The sequence below is a fragment of the Pinus tabuliformis genome, chromosome 8 (genome assembly GCF_031772625.1).
Source record: "Pinus tabuliformis cultivar Carrire ecotype Pingquan chromosome 8, CPIR1, whole genome shotgun sequence".
NCBI lineage: Eukaryota > Viridiplantae > Streptophyta > Pinopsida > Pinales > Pinaceae > Pinus > Pinus tabuliformis.
Window position 1 is genome coordinate 993,447,829 of NC_142294.1, and position 18,416 is coordinate 993,466,244.

Below are 18,416 nucleotides of genomic sequence, written 5' to 3' on the forward strand. Positions count from 1 at the left end.
TTTAATGAGCTTGAGATGAAAAGTGCTCAGATTGACTTTTCCTTTAAGGAGTCTGAAAAGGAACGAAAGAGACTACTCTGGAAATCTAGACAGAGGGATTACCAAACCAATCACAAAACTGCGGAATACTTTTTACGGTACGGCAGTCAATCTTCCTGAATGTTGTGTTCAGTGCATTGCGATCGATAGGGCAACAGACACAGCTTCCTATGGATAAAGGATATAGCCTATTTTGGTCTCCCAATATATACTTGACGGTACGTGGGAGCACAAGTCCGTACTGGCACTTATCGTCTCAAAGTGGAGGAATCACCCAACCAGCAATGAAAACAACAGTTACCAGGCTTTACGACGCCAGAATACGTCTCTAGCCTAGACTTCTAAATGTTTTGCGTTAGGTTCCAAAGCATTTTTAGATTCATTAAATTTATTTTACAGTTGATATTGCTTAAGAAATTTTCCTTTCAGGTTCACCGCATGATGTAGATATACAATTCCTAAAATGCAATCTAAGATGATAAACAATCGTTTAATCTTCTTTTTGCAATGAAAATCAAAGCTACTAAAGCAAGAGAGATGATATTCTTTCAACATAGAGCAGAGAGCACACACTATATGCACTATCCTAAATCAAACCAACAAATAGTCTAAATGCAAATTCACATGCATGCTTTTATTTTCAACCTTCTTAATTTGTGAATGATAAAAAGAAAGCTAAGCACAAATCTGAATTATTTTTCAAAGCGACCTTACTAACAAGCTTCTTTTCAAGAAAAAATGAAGACAATGACGACACTTTGTGATTCAGAATTGAAAACTTGCTTTCGACACTTGAAAAACTACTAATTCAAATCAAATACAAGAGTAACAGTGTAATCGACTATCAAGAACAATCGGATTCTCTTCTATGACTGAAAACGACACTTGTGACACTTCCAAATCAAGAAATGGAAGTTCAATTATGCTACTTCTTTGTAAAAGAGAACTGAAAATGGCTCACAATACATAAAAACATTTACAGTTCTTTACACAATGGAGGCGGAATAATGGCAAGGAAGGGGGTTTTTCAACAGAGGTATACTGACTACAGACAGCAAAACTTCTGAATAGAGCTGAAAAGAGTGAAGAAAAACCAAATTCTGGAGGCAAAATTTGCTTTTTCTGATCAACGCACCTATTACACAGGGATTCCAGTATGCATCCCACCTACAGCACACGGGAAGTGCGATGCATACTGGTATCCTTGAAGAGAGGGTGCGATGGTACAGTGCGAGACTTTTTATCCAGTTCTTGATTACAGTTTGCAGCAAAGTTCAGGGATTTAGGCCGATCAAGTGGTAATCAGTAAATAAATCACAGGGGTAGATCTAAGGAGGTTACTAGAGCCACCACAAGGGAAATTAAAGAGTTTGTAAATCGATTGTTCAGTTCATAAAAAAAACTCGGAGATAGACTGAAGCAGCATTGATCTACTTTGCACTTGCATAGCAAATGCAGTTTGAAGGCTAGCTGGCTTGACTTCAGGCTCCATCTGTAAGTTTATAAAGCAAAAAAATATAGACAAACAAACAATCTATTCGCTCCCCATTGGAGTCACCATTTTGTTATCGTGAAATCTAGTGTCTATGCAGAGCTGCTAGTCCCACTAAGACTGGTAGCTATCTTAGAAACAAACAAACTAAAACTACTTTCATTTTCCTTTTTGAGAAGTAGATAAGAGGGGAACAAAGGAGACCAACCTCTGTCTTACGCTTGGTTCCTTGCTTGATTCCTCTCCCTTCTGATAGATCTTTGCCCCCCGCTTCCTCGTCTACCCAGCTTCAAAGAGCACCTGTGGAATCAAAGCAACATAACACTATCCAAGAACAAAGATCTACTATCATAAACAATATACGACCAGATGTATATTGACCACACAAATGCATATATCATCAATCATGCAAGAATGTGGAGGAAAACTTGAATAGCTTTATTAATATCAAGAATAGCAAAGAGGATTACAACCAATTGTTCTGACCCAGCATCATCCTCTCAGCAAGAAATCCCTTCTTCACCTCATGAAAAGCTTAGATCACCCAACACTATGATATTACACCAAGAAACCAGCAGCACTTCCTTATAAGATACAAAATTCCAACCTCTGGATCTCTGGGATGAGGGATCCATATATAGATGTTTGCAAGGGGGGGTGAGTCAGCTTCTGAGATTTGATTATTGTCCTCTCTCTGATAGTTCTTGATTCCACTTGGAGATTGATGATCTCTTACTCATCCCTGGGTGAATGCAGGGAGGCAAGTGTCACATGAGAAGTTTTTGGAAGATTCCATGTTCCTCCACCTCGCAAATTGACTCTGCCATTTGTCCACTCTCACCCATCGCACCCCATAGAAGGGCTTTTCAGTATGCATTGCACCTCCCGTGTGCATTTAGGTGGGATGCAGTGCACTTTGACCATGGAGCAGGTGAGATGGTCCAGTTTTGATTAGTTCTTAGTAGTTTTTCATGGAGAACTTCTGGGAGATGATGTAATCAGTTGACCTTGTTCTTTTAGGGGTTGGAACAACACCTTTAGGGACTTAGGAGCCCTTGGTTTATGGACATAATTGTTTGAGGTTGCAGTGCCCAAAAATGTCTATAACAAGGATTAGCTACTAGAAATCTAGGAAAGAAGAGGGGCAGAAAAGGAAAAATGAGCTCTTGAAGGAGTGTGGAAAGCTAATGATAGATTCAGGTAAGATGAAAGATCTAACGAGTTACTCCTTTACAAATCTTTAATTATGAAGTTCATATCTTGGAATATCAGAGGTCTAGGTAGTAAAAGAAAACATAAAATGCTAAGTAACGGAATGGAACTAGAAATGCCGGACATAATCTTCATTCAAGAAACAAAATGCTTCATTTAGAAATTAAAAAAAATCCATAGCAAATGGCTTAGTAAATTTGAGTTTCTAGAAGTTAAAGTAGAGAACACCTCTGGAGGCATTCTCACTCTATGGAACCCCTAAAACGCCAGCATAATAGATGCGGAGGCATCGAGAAATTATTTATCAATTATCATTCAACCAGTGGGGGTATTCGACACCTTCCTAGTTACAAATGTTTGTGGTCCTCAAAGAATGGATTAGAAACTCAGATTTCTTGACTCCCTGGTAGATCTCAGAAGCAGACATGCAGAAATCCCTTGGGTCATTGGAGGAGATTTTAACATGATAAAATCTCTTTCAGAAAAAAAAGGAGGTACCAGAATGCTAAGTAAAGATTCAATAGCGTTCCAATCCTTCACAGAAGAGATGAAAATGGTTGACTCTGAAATGCTTAATGGCCTGTTTACTTGGACTAACAAAAGAGGTGGGGATGCCCAGGTCACCTCCAAGTTAGATAGATTTTTGATCTCCGAGGAGCTGATGCTCACAAATAAATAAATATCTGCAAGTTTTCTCCCCTTTGGAGGTTATGATCACTGGCCGATTCATTTAGAAATCAAGGGGATCGTTTCTCCCAGGAATAGACCCTTCAAATTTGAGAATATCTAGCTCTCCTACCCAGATTTCATCAGCAACATTGAAAAATGGTGATCCGAAGATCTACAAATTCAGGGCACCAAAATGTTCTTCCTTCATAAAAGACTAAAGCACATAAAACTCAAACTCAAAGAATGGAACAAGAAGGATTTTGGTAACATTTTCGTAAACAAAAAATCACTGGAAATTAAAGTACAGGAACTAAACCAAGCATTGATCATAGATGGTTTTGATAAAGTCAGAAACGAGCAAGCCGAAAAATACAACCAAGAATGGGAGAATTTATGCAAACAAGAGGAAATCTTTTGGAGACAAAAGTCTAGAGTTCAATGGATCAAATAAGGTGAACGAAATACCAGATTTTTCCACAGATCCACCATAGCCAATAGAACACACAAAAAAATATCTTCGATATTGAATGAGAATGGGGAGCTTTAGACCTCTCATAAGAATATTGAAGTTGTGATGGTTCAGCATTTCAGAGGCATCACAAAGGAAAATAATCCAAACAGAGAGAAACACATTAAGGAAATTACAAAAAATATCCCTAGAATGGTGTCCAGAGAAGATAATTTTAACCTGAATAAACTAGTAACCAAAGAAGAAGTCAGTGAGGTAATCAAAGATATGCAAAATGGCAAAGCTCCAGGTCCAGATGGTTTTAATGTAGAATTTTTCAAAGCCTACTGGAATGTTGTCAAACAAGATATTTTGGATGTTGTAGAGGACTCCAAAAGAAGCAGGACCATTCTGAAAGCCCTCAACACTTCCTTCATCTCCCTAATCCCCAAACAGGATTCAGCCCTAACTCCTGAGAAGTTCAGACCCATTGCTTTATGCAATGTGGTGTACAAAATTATTTCCAAGATTTTGGCTAGAAGACTCAAACCTCTTCTCCCTTCTTTAATTTCAGGGGAACAGTCTGGTTATGTCGAAGGAAGGCAAATCCTGGACAACATTATTCAAGGCCACGAGGTAGTTGATAAGCTTACCAACAAAAGGAAAGCTGGTATGATCATGCAATTAGACATTGCAAAAGCGTATGAAAAGGTGAACTGGATTTACATCAAGAAGGTCCTTACTGCTTTTGGGTTTGATCACAACTAGGTCAAATGGGTTATGGCTATGGTTACTTCTTCCAACTTTTCAATTCTGGTGAATGGCTCACCCTCTGAGATCTTTTCTCCTTCCAAAGGCCTCAAGAAAGGAGACCCACTCTCCCCCTTTCTCTTTATCCTCGTGATGGAAGGACTAGGCCGGTCCATTAAACATGTCAAAGTCATAGGAAAAATCAAGGGCCTCCAATTAATGGAGAATGGTCAAGCAATGACCCATCAACAATTTGTGGATGACACCATGCTGCAGGGTATCCCCACAGTCAAAGAAGCTTCAGCATACAAACAAATCCTAAATGAATTTGCCTTAGCTTCAGTTATGGAAGTTAATCTCTCCAAATAAATAAATAAAAAATCTTAAATATTAACATTGCTATTCAGAGGAATATTTCCAGAATTCTGGGCTTCCAAAGGGATTCCCTCCCTTCAAAGTATTTGGGAATTCCCCTTACAGCTAAACCATTGCACAAAAATATCTGGGAACCGGTGCTTAACAAGATGAAAGACAAGGTCAAAAAATGGACTTTCAGATCATTGAACCTTGCTGGCAGGTTGATTCTGACAAAGGTTGTTCTGCAAGCTATCCTAGTTTTCTTTTTATCAGCCCTTCCAGCTCCCAAAGGGGTCTTATAGCAACTTAGGAATATCCAATGAGACTTCCTTTGGGGTAAGGAGGAAACTAGGAAGAAATGGGCCCTAGTTTCTTGGGATAAAGTCTGTAAACCCAAACGTCATGGAGGCCTAGGCTTATATGATCAGGAGATTTTGAGTAACGTTTTAGGAGACAAGCTCTGGTGGAGATGGGTTAAAGAACCAGGGGCTCAATGGGCTAAAACCTGGAAAGAAAAATATGCAAGCTCCTAGCAAACAAGTGATCTTATAAGAATGTCAGGAAACATAAAAGGTTCTTACATCTGGAATAAAGCCTAGGATTATAGAAGCCTAGTACAAAACAACAGTTTATGGGAAATCAGAGCAGGAGACCTAGCTCTCTTCTGGGAAGACAAATGGAAACAAGAACCAGTGCTATTAAGAGAGGAATTTATAAGCCTCAAGCAGGAAACTGATTTCCAAGGATTAATAAAAGTTAAAGATTTCTGGAATCTTCCTCATGACTCCTGAAAGTGGAGAAACTGGAGAAAAATAGACTGTAGAGGGGACAGAACCATAAAAGCAAAAACAGAAGAACTCTTGAGCATGTTAAAACAAAGGAAGATCTTGGTAACAGATGGGCAGGATCAACTAAGATGGGGCCACAATAAAGAAGGTCTCTTCAATATTAAGGAAGCAAAAAGAATTATTCTTAACCTAGATCCATGTGTTTTAGAAAAGTCCTAGCAAAAACTTTGGAGCCACCGTGGATGGATGAAGATCAAGCTTTTTATGTGGTTAGTTCATCACAATAAAATACTAACTTGGGAAAACATTCAGAAGAGGGGGGTTATGGGACCCTCTAGATGTCTATTATGTGAAGCTCAAGAGGAGACAATGGAGCATATTCTCAACAGCTGCACCTACACCACCTAGTTGTGGGATTCTTTTGATACCATTTTTCAACAGATAGACAGAGATAAGGGCAGTATCATTAATACCCTGGACAAGTGGAGAAAAAACTTTTCGGAGTATGAAATCCTTAATATGGCCTGGACATTTGTGCTAAGATTCATTATCTAGAATGTTTGGAAAGAAAGGAATAAAAGAATTTTCAAGGAAGAAAAAACTACTCCTCTTCGCCTGATGGATCTGATCCTGAAGCAGATTAAGGAGACAGTTTCCACCACAGTGCATAGTCTTCCCAAAAATCCTCCCAAGGTGATTGAATTGGGAACTCTCAAGCATCTGGGAATGCATGAGATCATTCACCATGGTCTTAACAGAAAGGAAAGAGGGTGGGAAATGGAAAAGGAGTTATGGCATCCTCCACTGAAAGGTTATCTTAAATGCAATATTGATGGAGCTTCAAAAAGCAACCCGGGGACAGCAGGTTATGGAGGGGTGTTAAGAGACGAAGAAGGTAAAATAATCTTTACATTCCACTGTCATTTAGGCATAGCCACCAACAACATGGTTGAATTAATGGAATTGGAGCAATGTCTTGAGCTTCTTAACCTAAATCACAGCTCAAATGTCATTATTGAAGCAGACTCAGAGATATCTATAAATGCAATCAAGAAGATTAGTTGTGGTACAGTGCCAGAAAAGGTATCAAAACATTGGAGACTAATACAAGTGTACCAGAGAATTCAAAAACACCTCCTAAGTCTTCGAACTATTAGCTTCAATCATGTTCGACGAAAAACCAACAAACTTGCAAATTTACTGGCCAACCAAGGAGTGATTAATGCAGAATGTAGGATAGAGATGAAGTGGTAGGAGATGCCTCTAAGCAGGTTAAAAGCTCTATGCAATGAGCAAGCGATAGAGGACAGAGAAATTTTTAAGTATTGGGCTAGAAGGGTTTAATTTACAGTTAGCGTATGTTTCTGTTGCGTATTATGTTGTCAACTTTCGCGGGATGGATGGCTGGACCGATCCCGTGGGAAATTCTCCTACAATCCTGCTATGGAACGGAAAACCAGGTTTGAGCGGTATCATGGCGATCGAGAGGCATTCGAATGGTAAGTGGTTTAGTATCGACTAGGCTCTCAACACGTGGCATGGGAGGGGTTCATAATACCACCCTCCATCATGCCTTATGGATCGTGCATCTTGGCTTTCTGATTCCGTTCCGAGTCGTTCATTTTTTTAGTGGGTTTTGACAGTCAGATTGGACTGTGCAATTTTGTGGAGCCACTAGTATTATCAAACTTTGCAAGTTAATGATGGAGGGTATCGCAGAGTTCAACTTTGGGTTAGCGTTTACCCGTGGGGACCATTTAAAAGGTTAGCTTGTCCTTTAGTTTGTTCTAAGGGTCACATCTATGGCACTATGCCCTTGATGTTTCCGCAATCCATGACAATTTCTAGTTTTTTTTGTACATATTGTATCATTACTTTTGGTTTAATGGAATAGAAGGACAGTCTCTTGCTTCAGCAAAAAAAAAAAAATTATCTCCCTTATATTAATTATTAAACTTCATTGCTAATAATATCAATTATTAATAAAAATTCTCCAATTTAATAAAATTTATAATTTATTAATTCTCGTTAATTATTTTTAGGATAAATTGGCCAAAGCTTTCACATTTCATTTCCGTCCATTCCATATTAATTTCTATCATTCTCGCTCTTCTATGTAGGAATTTTTCATTAGGATGAGTCTTGTTATAGACTCAAAACATCGACACAAAAATGGCTATTGTGGAATTAATTCCAAACACTAAAGACACTCAAAATTGAATGTACTGCATAATAACATATTTTGGGAGGATTCTACATAATGGTCATCTTTTTGTCATCAGAAAATACTAAATGATTGACTAAATGAATACAATAATCATGCCAATAAACTATTCCAAAATGACTTGATTAAGTCTCAAACCCACAACCTCCACAAACCAAATCAATCTACATAACCAACTGCCATGTGTAATGATTTGTAGAGGAGTATAACTAGAAAAAAATAAACTAATAGAGTGTTCACATTAAATGTTAACAAAATTTACCTTCATTTAAAAAAATAGCATATGCTGATGAGGATCGATCCTATGACCAACCAACTATAATATTTGATAAATTAATCTCGACCACTAGCTCATGATATTTGTTCTTTTAATAGTTTCCCTAACTCTTGGATGCATCATTGGTTTCCAAAAGGATCTCTACGAGGATTCGAATCTTTGAAAAAATATATGAATGATCAAGTGATTTCCACTAGCATCTTAAGCCTCCACTATTATGACTTGGTTGCACTTTGCTCATAGAGATGTTGTTGGACTTCATCATAGGATTCCTAAAGAATCCTTGTGGAGATTTGACCACACAATCAAATACTTCCATGGTGCTCAACACTCCACAATCTTGTCTTGGCTCTTCATTATCATGTAGAAAATGTTTGTATTGACTCTCGAATTGGTGGCGATGGCCTTCGGGCCAGGATTCTCCACTATAATTGCAGCCTTCAGGGTATGATTCTTCTCTACTATAAATATTTACTTAACATTATTTTCTAAACATATCACGTGTTTGGCTTACCACCACCTTGGTATTGTCAATCAAAGCACATCTACACTATCTCGAATTGTCTCAATATTACAACCACCATTGTTTCAAACCATGTCAGAGAATCTTCGAGTTTCACTGATTTGTCTTACTGTGGTCATGGGCCTTCGGGTTGTGACTTGATTAGCAATATATGTCCACTATCTAAGCCACCATTGCCTTGACTTCACTGGCTATGGTCACAAGCCTTCAATCCATGATATGATAAATAATATACATCTCACACCTTCCACTATCTCAGATAACCAAGTCACCACTGATTAAACTTCACTAACTCTAGTTTCAAGTCGTCGGGCCATGATTTGATAAAAAATGTACATCTCACGTCTACCAATGTCTCAAATAACCATGTCAGCACTACTATGACTATGGTCACAGGCCTTTGGGACACAACCTAATACATCTCACATCTACCATTATGTCAAACAAATAAGTCACCACTACTTCAATTTTACTTACTGTGGTTGCAATCCTTCAAGTCACAACTTGATATACCATATGTGTCATGGCTCCATTACAAACACATATACCACGTCTACTAATGATATCAAAATAAATTTCCCTAAGAGAAACTAATAACAAAACAGATAGAGCTTGAGAGAAATATGTCCAATCAATGTTCCATGCTCAAACAAAGTCAAGGGATGGCATATATTTTTTATGTAGTCCAATGTTCACATGGGCCTACATGTAATGACCCATGTCTAAGGCTTAACCATATACTTTTTTCCTTAAACCTTGTGTTGTGACCCTTCGAGGATAGCTTGATGGGACTGTGCCATGGATCCATAACCTTATTTAATGTGCTTAGTTTGGTCACCTTGATCCTTGGGTCAAATCCTTTTGGGACTTAGGTGTAAGTTCAGATGACCAAACTTATGACTGGAGTTTTAACTTTTTCTCTATGAGCCTTTGGGGCACCCATGTGACCTTTCAAGTAACTGAGCCCAAAATTACATTGGGCCTATGCATGCCACATGTCATAATATGATTGGTTGTAACAACACTAGTTAATGAGTGCACATGTTGGTGTGAATCCACCATTGGATCTTCTAGAATTTTCACACTATTTAATGTATTAATGTTGGGAGATTTTTCCCTATAGTTTTTGGCCTCCAATGCGTTGATTTTCAAATGGCCATAACTTCTCATCTGGGAGGGGTTTCTGAGAGAAAAATATACCATTGGAAAGGTATCAATAAGACCTACACAACAATTTTTTTTGTAGGATCTTTTGAACTTATAACTACTTAAAAAACTTAAATAAATTCAAGCACCTCCAACATCACCTGATGAAAACATGTAAGAGATTTATTTGTCATATCGCTCCATAGAGAGTCGTCCTGCTTCCTTTAGGCATCATGAGTGATACGACCAAATCCTTAGAAATCCCTTTTGAGATTGATGACATCTTGTTGTCATCAATGACAACACTATGTGAAACATTTTGGTCTTCCTCTCAAGATATAACCAACAATCATGTGAAAGGGGAAGACGTATAACTCAACGTTCTCACAATTTCAAAAGTGGTACTCATGTGGTCAGATAAAAGTATCCCAAGGTATGATGTATCATAGTTATTTCATGATTGGTTCTTAGATAGCACATAATACTCAAGGATACTCTAGTGCATTGTAACTTATTGTAGTAGCATCAAAAACCACCTCCCCCCACACTCTTTCTTCTTGTTTATGGATGTTTATACAACAATTAACAAGAAGAAGGTCCCGATTTTTTTTAATATTCTTTCCAACCTCCTTGAGCCTTTTCCTTATTTATAAGGCCTTTTATTCCCTATCTCTACATTTATTCTACCTTCTAACACTCTCTTCCTATAGGCTTTCCAAGTCTTTTCTCCCAATGATACACAACAAGGAAGTCCATCTTCATTGTTATACATTGTTGTGAAATAATTGTTTCCAGTGATACACCATAGGGAAGTCCTTCTTCCTTGAGATATGAAAACTGTACTACTTTATGGATGACTATTTCACTACATTGAAAGAATTCCCGATGTCGTATCATTAAAACCCTGATGTTCCAGTGACATAATGTTAGGACTCTACATACCCACCTGTTGTATTGTGATATGGCCCTCCTTCCTTGAGATATACATTTTTCCTCCTCTCTCCTTTAGACTCTGAGAAGCTCCCTTTTCACACCAAAATTATTCATCATCATGACACTATAATGACCCACTTCCGCAATTGTATTGCATCAATAAATTTCTTTGGCATGTTGTATCACATATCTTACAAACTTCTCTAGTGGAAAATTTTAGGGCATTTATTTCCAAAAAATTCATGCCACCGACTCTTTTTGGATATATAAATCCATTTTTACCCATAATTTTGAATTCATCGATAGCTAAGAGTTTGTTACTATGAAAAATACAATCTATTTGTTGATTCTTCTACCTCGTTAATCACTTCCACAAGCCATCTTTCCATGTCACTACCACTTTAGAAAGTAAGGGAATTTACCAATTGATTGTAATCAATTATGTATTTCTTTTAATATATTTTAATTTGATTATATAGAACATTATAGACCCCACTAGTGTCTTATAAGGATGGGATTATAAAGGAAACCCAATTCCAATCCTCATCTTTTCCAAACTAATCAAATATTTCGCACTAGTAATACCCTTTGTGAATCCATCTAAGGTTTCAACTCAAGCCCAAATTCCTCCATGCCCTTTTGTTCCCATGGCTTCTTACCATTTCTTTCTTTCCTTTTTAACTCAAATCCCACAACTGCACATAATTCTTGACCTGTGAGATTTTCGAAAGCCTATTGTCCCGGTCAACACTCATGCCATTGCTTATGGCCCTAGCTCAATTTCCCTAAGACAAGCCTCAATGCTACTAAATCCTCCTCCCATGTTAACACTTAGTACAGTGGAGTTTGACACAACCTATGCTAGCTTCATCTCCCTAAAATAGAAGCTCCTTTATAATGTGACAAGCTACTTACAAAGGTCCATCCATTATTCCTCCTTTCTCACCACCTAGGGCTATGGACTTAGACCTAAGCTAATCAGTAGAATAGGGCCACAACATTAGTTGAGATCCAACCTCATAATGTATGATATCCCATGATGTTATGTAAGCATTCTATGTGTTGAACCTTATTCTCACCAATGAAGTGGTGTGTTGTTCACTATGAATCCCAAGCTCAAAATGGAGGAAAGAGTATGAATAAATCCTTCAGTAGAAAAAAAACATCAAATAGAAAGGCATACATCCCTTATTTTGATTTTACTCATAGTAATAATGTGCTTTGTTGTTGAAATTAGTCTTATAGGTAAAACTATGTCCACCTCACAAAAAAAGGGCTAGTATGGCCCCTCTCCTTTAGGTCCTTGATGATGAGACTTCTACTATCTAACCTGATCTATTATTCACTAACACCAAATTATTTATAAACTAGAACATAGCTTATACTTAGTCATAGTTGTACAAGTTGTTTCAAAGATAAAACTTTCTTGAAGATGATATAGACATAGAGGTGTATAGATGTGTCACAAGATCTTAGTTGCATAAGGTAGTAGTGCATTATCATATGCAATAATTTTCTGAAATAATTGAATGGATAATAAAGTTCACAAATGTGAAAGAGATCATGATAAAATACACTTAAGGGAAGCCCTTCACATCATTTATACCTTCTGGTATCAACTTCTACTATGGGATTCTCCCTTAAGACATTTTCCTATATGAGAATTGGCTCAAAGATTTCAACATTGTAATGAAAGAATTCATGAAGAGTTTGAGATCTATATTGAATAAATAATACCCAACAAATCTCTTCAAAACTCCTTTTCAGTTGTCACATGCCATGATGCATAAGTTGTATGGTAGGTCATGATACATAGAGACCTTTAAAAAAGGTTGGGTTCTCGTAACATATTATTTTCTGATTTTAGAAATTATCTTCAAATGAGATGAGATCATATATACCTCTTGTTACACTAAAATTTGTCACCATGACTATTTGCAGTTAGTATGGCTTCATCAACTGTCATACTATCCTCCTTGGCAAGCCTCATACCTCTGCTCCCCATGTCAAACTTCAAGAAAGAGAGAAAGTCATTAAAAATCTATATATCTCTGGGTACGCAGTTTCTCTTATCCTTACCTGCGTGTACGCACTCCAAGTTCACAATACCTGTGTACTTGTACGCTCTGTATGTAAAGCAATGGGTGCGTACTCCTGTAAAGGTTAAAAGGCGCAAGTTTCACTCCAAAAAAGTTACTTGTAGTCATTTCTAGAGCCTTCTAGAAGCTTGTTTGACGTGTATGAAGCGCCTCCAGATGGTTCATGTATCCCTACCAAAGAGGAACTTATCCCATCAAGAGGGGAGCTATCCCATCCAAAGAGGGGCTTATCCCATTGATGGTGGACCTGAATAACTTCCTCTAGAGCACTATAAATACAGGCATTGGGCCAAAGGGAGGGGAAGGTTGAAAGCTGAACATTCCTAAGGGTAGATGCTGCTGGAATTAGGACTTCCTTGTAGAAGCTTGTGAGGAGAGATTACCATCTTTGCTTGTTCTATTTGGAAGTGGGTGAGTTGATCAGGGTAAAGGAGGACCCTTGTGGACCCTGGGACGGACTTGCACAACACCAAGGCTCACGTTGTAATGGTTCCTTTTGTTACCTTTTAATACAAATTAGTCCATTCTTCTCAACAATTTGTTATTTATGAGTTGTTTCATATACTCCTTGGTCTATATGTTAAATATGTTTTATTTTATGTGATATTCAGGTGCTATTTAATCGTTTGATTGTTAGTGAATGCAGGTTTCGAAGGGAAGGAGGAGCTCATCCGGATCAACGAAGCTGGACTACTACAACAACGTTGGGTTACAGGTAGGATCTAAACACTTGATTTCTCATATTGTAAAAGCATATTTAGAGAAGGATTGCTCTTATTTGTCTTGTTTGTCACTAGAAAGTCTTAGGCTTCTAGGGAGGTCGGTTGTGTCCGCACTAACGACTCTTTCCGCATGACAAAATGGCGACTCCGTTGGGGAATCCATTGATGTGAATGTTTTTTCCTTTGTATGAACTTTTGATCTGAGAAAATTCATTTGTTTTCTGGTTTTTGGCTGTCTGACTGTGTATTTGGGTGGGCTAGCTTAGGGTTAAATTAGATTTTAGTTTTTCTTTGTTTTGCTAGAAGTACGCAGCCTCTACGTTGAGCACAGTGCGTACTTGTACGCGCTGCAGCTTTGTGCACAGAGCGTACCCGCACCTGTGCAAACAGGTCGCCTGCGTACCCTGTCAAAATTAAGAAAATTTCAATTTTCTTCTTTTTGCCTTTTAGATTTTAGATTTAATTTGTTTTTTCTACCCAGATCCACTGGTTTTCTGCCATAAATCTTCACCTAAGCTTGTTTCATTAGCATTCCTACTCTAAGTTTTCATCAATTTGGTGTTTTGAGTCTCTTTTTTGAGAAATTCTTAATTTGATTTCCTTTGGTCATTACTTGGAGGTTTGACTCAGTCTTTTCACAATTTTGCATCTTTTTGCTTTTGTTTTTGCAAAAAAATTTCCCCCTCATTCGCCGAGGGGGGGGGGGGGCTAAATTGTGTATGAGTGTTAATCGCCTTTGAGTGTTTTTATTTTTTGATCTTTGGAACTCTCACCCAATTTTCTCAACTTGCACTTGATTGGTTCTTAGATTACATTAGAATCTTCTTGTGTTTGAGAATTCTCTTGCATAGATCACATTTGCATAATTAGAATTCTCATTTTCAGAATATGAATGAAAAATGTGCATAGATTACATTTGCATACTTTTCAAGTGAATTGTGCATAGTTTACATTTTGAAAAAATCAATCGTAGATTTAGATAAGTTTTCTTTGATTTGAATTTACACAAAAATAAAAATAAAAAAAATGGTTTGAAATTGATTTGCATTAGTTTTCTTGATAAAATTAGTGCATTAGAGAATTTGTTATATTTTCTCTTAGTGATCAATTTTTTGCATTGTTGGAAGTGAATGGAAACTCTCTCCTTACTTTAGTTAGGATTCATCGAATTGAAAGGATTGCATTATCATATTCGATTGCATTCAGTTGAGTCGAGTCATAACACCATTGGTTTCATATCCATTTACCCATTTGAGTAAAAACAACCTTAATAACACAGCGCTTAATTAAAATTCATCTAGTAACTTTTACATTTCTAGGGCTCTGATACACCAACATAGCTTAGGCTAGTGTCTTGGAGCAGGAGAGTAATTAACTCTCCAAGACAGCAAAACCAAACAAGTAGCTCATCTTGTGGTAGGATAAATCCAACTGTTACATTTATGCTCTGGGAAAGCTCCTCTTAAAGGAGAAGCACGAGACCGTGTCCGAACCAGTGAGGGGATCAATCCTCCTTCATTGGGAAAGACGCCAGATACACACGTACTACAAACGGTAAACCTCAGATTATTGTCGAGGAGTCTGGGGTCACTTGTCTGTAAACCTTGGATTATTGTCAAGGAGCCGGTAAGGGGATTGAGCTTGTTACTCTGCCCTTGCGTGCTATCGGGTCGTAGACTGTTCCCCCAGGTGTATTTGTTGCTGTTGGTGACCTTAGTGACCATTATATTTAGCGTTCTACCCAAGGTGACGGTGGAGGGAAGATCCCACTGTACCTGGAGCAGACGTCGGCTAGACTCACTTGGATTTTCTGGGGGGTTCACTTCACTCGAGACGGTTAAAGTGGAGGAACTTGGTCCAGTCTATTCATTAAGAAGGTTGCCGGGGTAACTGTTCCACCCGCCACTTCTGTACTGAATTTTGCGATGTTGGATTTCATCCCCAACTAGTGTTTTCAGTCCGGAAGGTTATTGTTTGTGTGTGGTTTGACTCCTAGATTTGATAGCGCGTGTTAATTTGTTTGTTTTTACTTTTAGAGACCATAGGTGTGAATTGTGAATTTTAATTGTTAGGTGTGAATTGTGAATTGTTAATTTTAGTTATAAATTGTTAATAAAATTCACTGAAGTTGAATATAATGGCAAACGTTCTGGAATTTACCAACCTAGGAACCCCTCCTAACGAGAATCCTAGTACTTTTCCTTACTTTGGAAATGTTGGTCCTCCTTATATGGCTACTTTGTCATTACCTGGATTTACAATAGGTTTACCGATATGGTTATTTTCAACTTCGTTGGCCCCAAATACTCCAATCGTTCCACCTCAACCGAATGCTTCACCTCAACAGAGTTCACCATCTCAACATCACCAACCTTCTGTTGACCCTTTACCTTCTTCGCCTAATTTTTCTTCCTCCATTTCTTCCTCTTCGCTTGGTAAAAGCCTTGAAGCTAGTAACTAGGTGGCTAAGAAGAAGAAGAAAGGGAAGAAGAAGAAGAAGAAGAAGCCAGATAAGAAAGAAGTCAACCAACCAACCACGACTGTAAGTGTTAGTTGTGTTGAGGAAAACTCCGACATGCATCGTAAACCCAAATACCCTTGCAGGCTTTGTAAGGGTGACCACTTCCTTGTCAATTCTCCTGGTATACCAAAGGTCTTGGAAGTATGGTCAGAAAAATCTCATCAACTTTCCGTTGATCCATCAACCAGTGATAGTCAGGTTCCTGGGAAAAAGGGTAAATTTAGGTTTCCTTGTAAGTTATGCAAAGGGAGTCATCAAACTCACGTTTGCCCTCACATGGATGAAGCCTCAACATTGTTGGAAAACCTTACTGTTCCACAGCAAGAATTTCCAACTGGTTACCATAAACTTTCTCCCAAACTGTCGTCAACTGACGGAGTGATTGATTTAAATTCAAGTACAGTCAATCACACTCTCCCATTGGAGAGTGAAACTCATGTCACTCAGGTTGATGATCCGTTAGTTGATCAAGTGGTCGATTCAATTTCACATTCGGTCGATCCCACTTTCCCTTTAGAGAGTGAACTTCATATCGCTCAGGTTCTTCTTGTTACATCAGATTCTTCTATGCCGGGGGGCATTTCACCTGTTTCTACAGAACCCCCGCCAAGTACTGAGGTCTTTTCCTTTGATTGGAATAGACTGACAAAACCTCGTCTTCCTTCCTCCATCCCTTTCCAAATCATTGTCAAGGCTGGTGGTAGGGACATACATCGTACTCAGGTAGATGAAGGTGCTTCTGTTAGTATTTTATCCTCAACTGTTTGGAAAGCTTTGGGTTCCCCTCAGCTTGCGCCTATTACGCAGAATCTGAAAGCTTTTAACAGAACCATTAGTGAACCTTTAGGGATCCTTCCTAATTTTTCCATTACCTTGGAAGGTAAAGCTGTCAGTATTGATCTTATGGTAGTTCGAGGTCCCTTGGATTTCAATTTACTCCTTGGGCGAGACTATGTTTATGCAATGAAAGCTGTCGTATCGACACTCTTTCGCGTGATGTCTTTCCCTCACAATGGCAGTATTATGACTGTAGACCAGCTTTCGTTCCCTAGTCTTGTCTCAACTACCAATAATATGACATCCCTAAATCTTCCTGATTCTAAAGTGGTATCTACCCTGCCACGGGTTAATTATGTGGCAACCGGTCCCATGTTTTCAGTTACCGATGTAAGTGAGCCTCTCACTGTTGATTTAGATTCGGTAATTGACATGGAAAACTCTATGGGATTATCTGAACACGATGTTCTTATCCCTTTTGAGTCCCTTGACATGTGTTCCTTCCAGGGAACTATTCTTCCTTTTGATGAAGACCTCTTGGAAGCCATGATCAAGGTGTGTCCATTGACATGTCTTTCTTCCACTTGGAAGCCATGATCAGTGAGTGCAAGGATAGTTTCTTCTAGTCTCAACCTCGTTAAAAAATGAAACTGGAAGTCATGAGCATAGTTCCTTGCCTTGTGTCAAGCTCATTAAAAAATGAAACAAGGAGTTGTGAGGATAGTTTGTTCCCGTCTCAACCTCGTTAAAAAATGAAACTGGATGAAACGAGGATAGTTTTTTCCTGTATCAAACTCGTTAAAAAATGAAACAGGCTGCCACGAGGAAATTTCCTTTTACTGTGTCGACCTCGTTAAAAAATGAATCAGTGAGCACGAGGAAAGTTCCTTTTACTGTGTCGACCTCGTTAAAAAATGAATCAGTGAGTACGAGGATATTTTTTCCTGTATCAACCTCGTTAAAAAATGAAATAGGTTGTAACGAGGATAGTTTTTCCTGTATCAACCTCGTTAAAAAATGAAATAGGCTGTAGCGAGGATAGTTTTTTCCTGTATCAACCTCGTTAAAAAATGAAATAGGCTGCCACGAGGAAAGTTCATGTTACTGTGTCGACCTCGTTAAGAAATGAAACAGTGAGTGCGAGGATAGTTTTTTCCTGTACCAACCTCACTAGAAAATGAAATAGGTTGCATCAAGGAAAGTTCCTTTTACTGTGTCGACCTCGTTAAAAAATGAAACAGGCTAGCATGAGGATAGTTCTTTTACTGAGTCAACCTCATTAAAAAATGAATTAGGTAGATTTTAGGATATGTAGGTAGACTGTAGAAAGTAGGGTTTTGAGGATAGTTCCTGTTACTGAGTCAACCTCGTTAAAAAATGAATCAGGTTTGAGGATAGTTCCTGTTACTGAGTCAACCTCGTTAAAAAAATGAATCAGG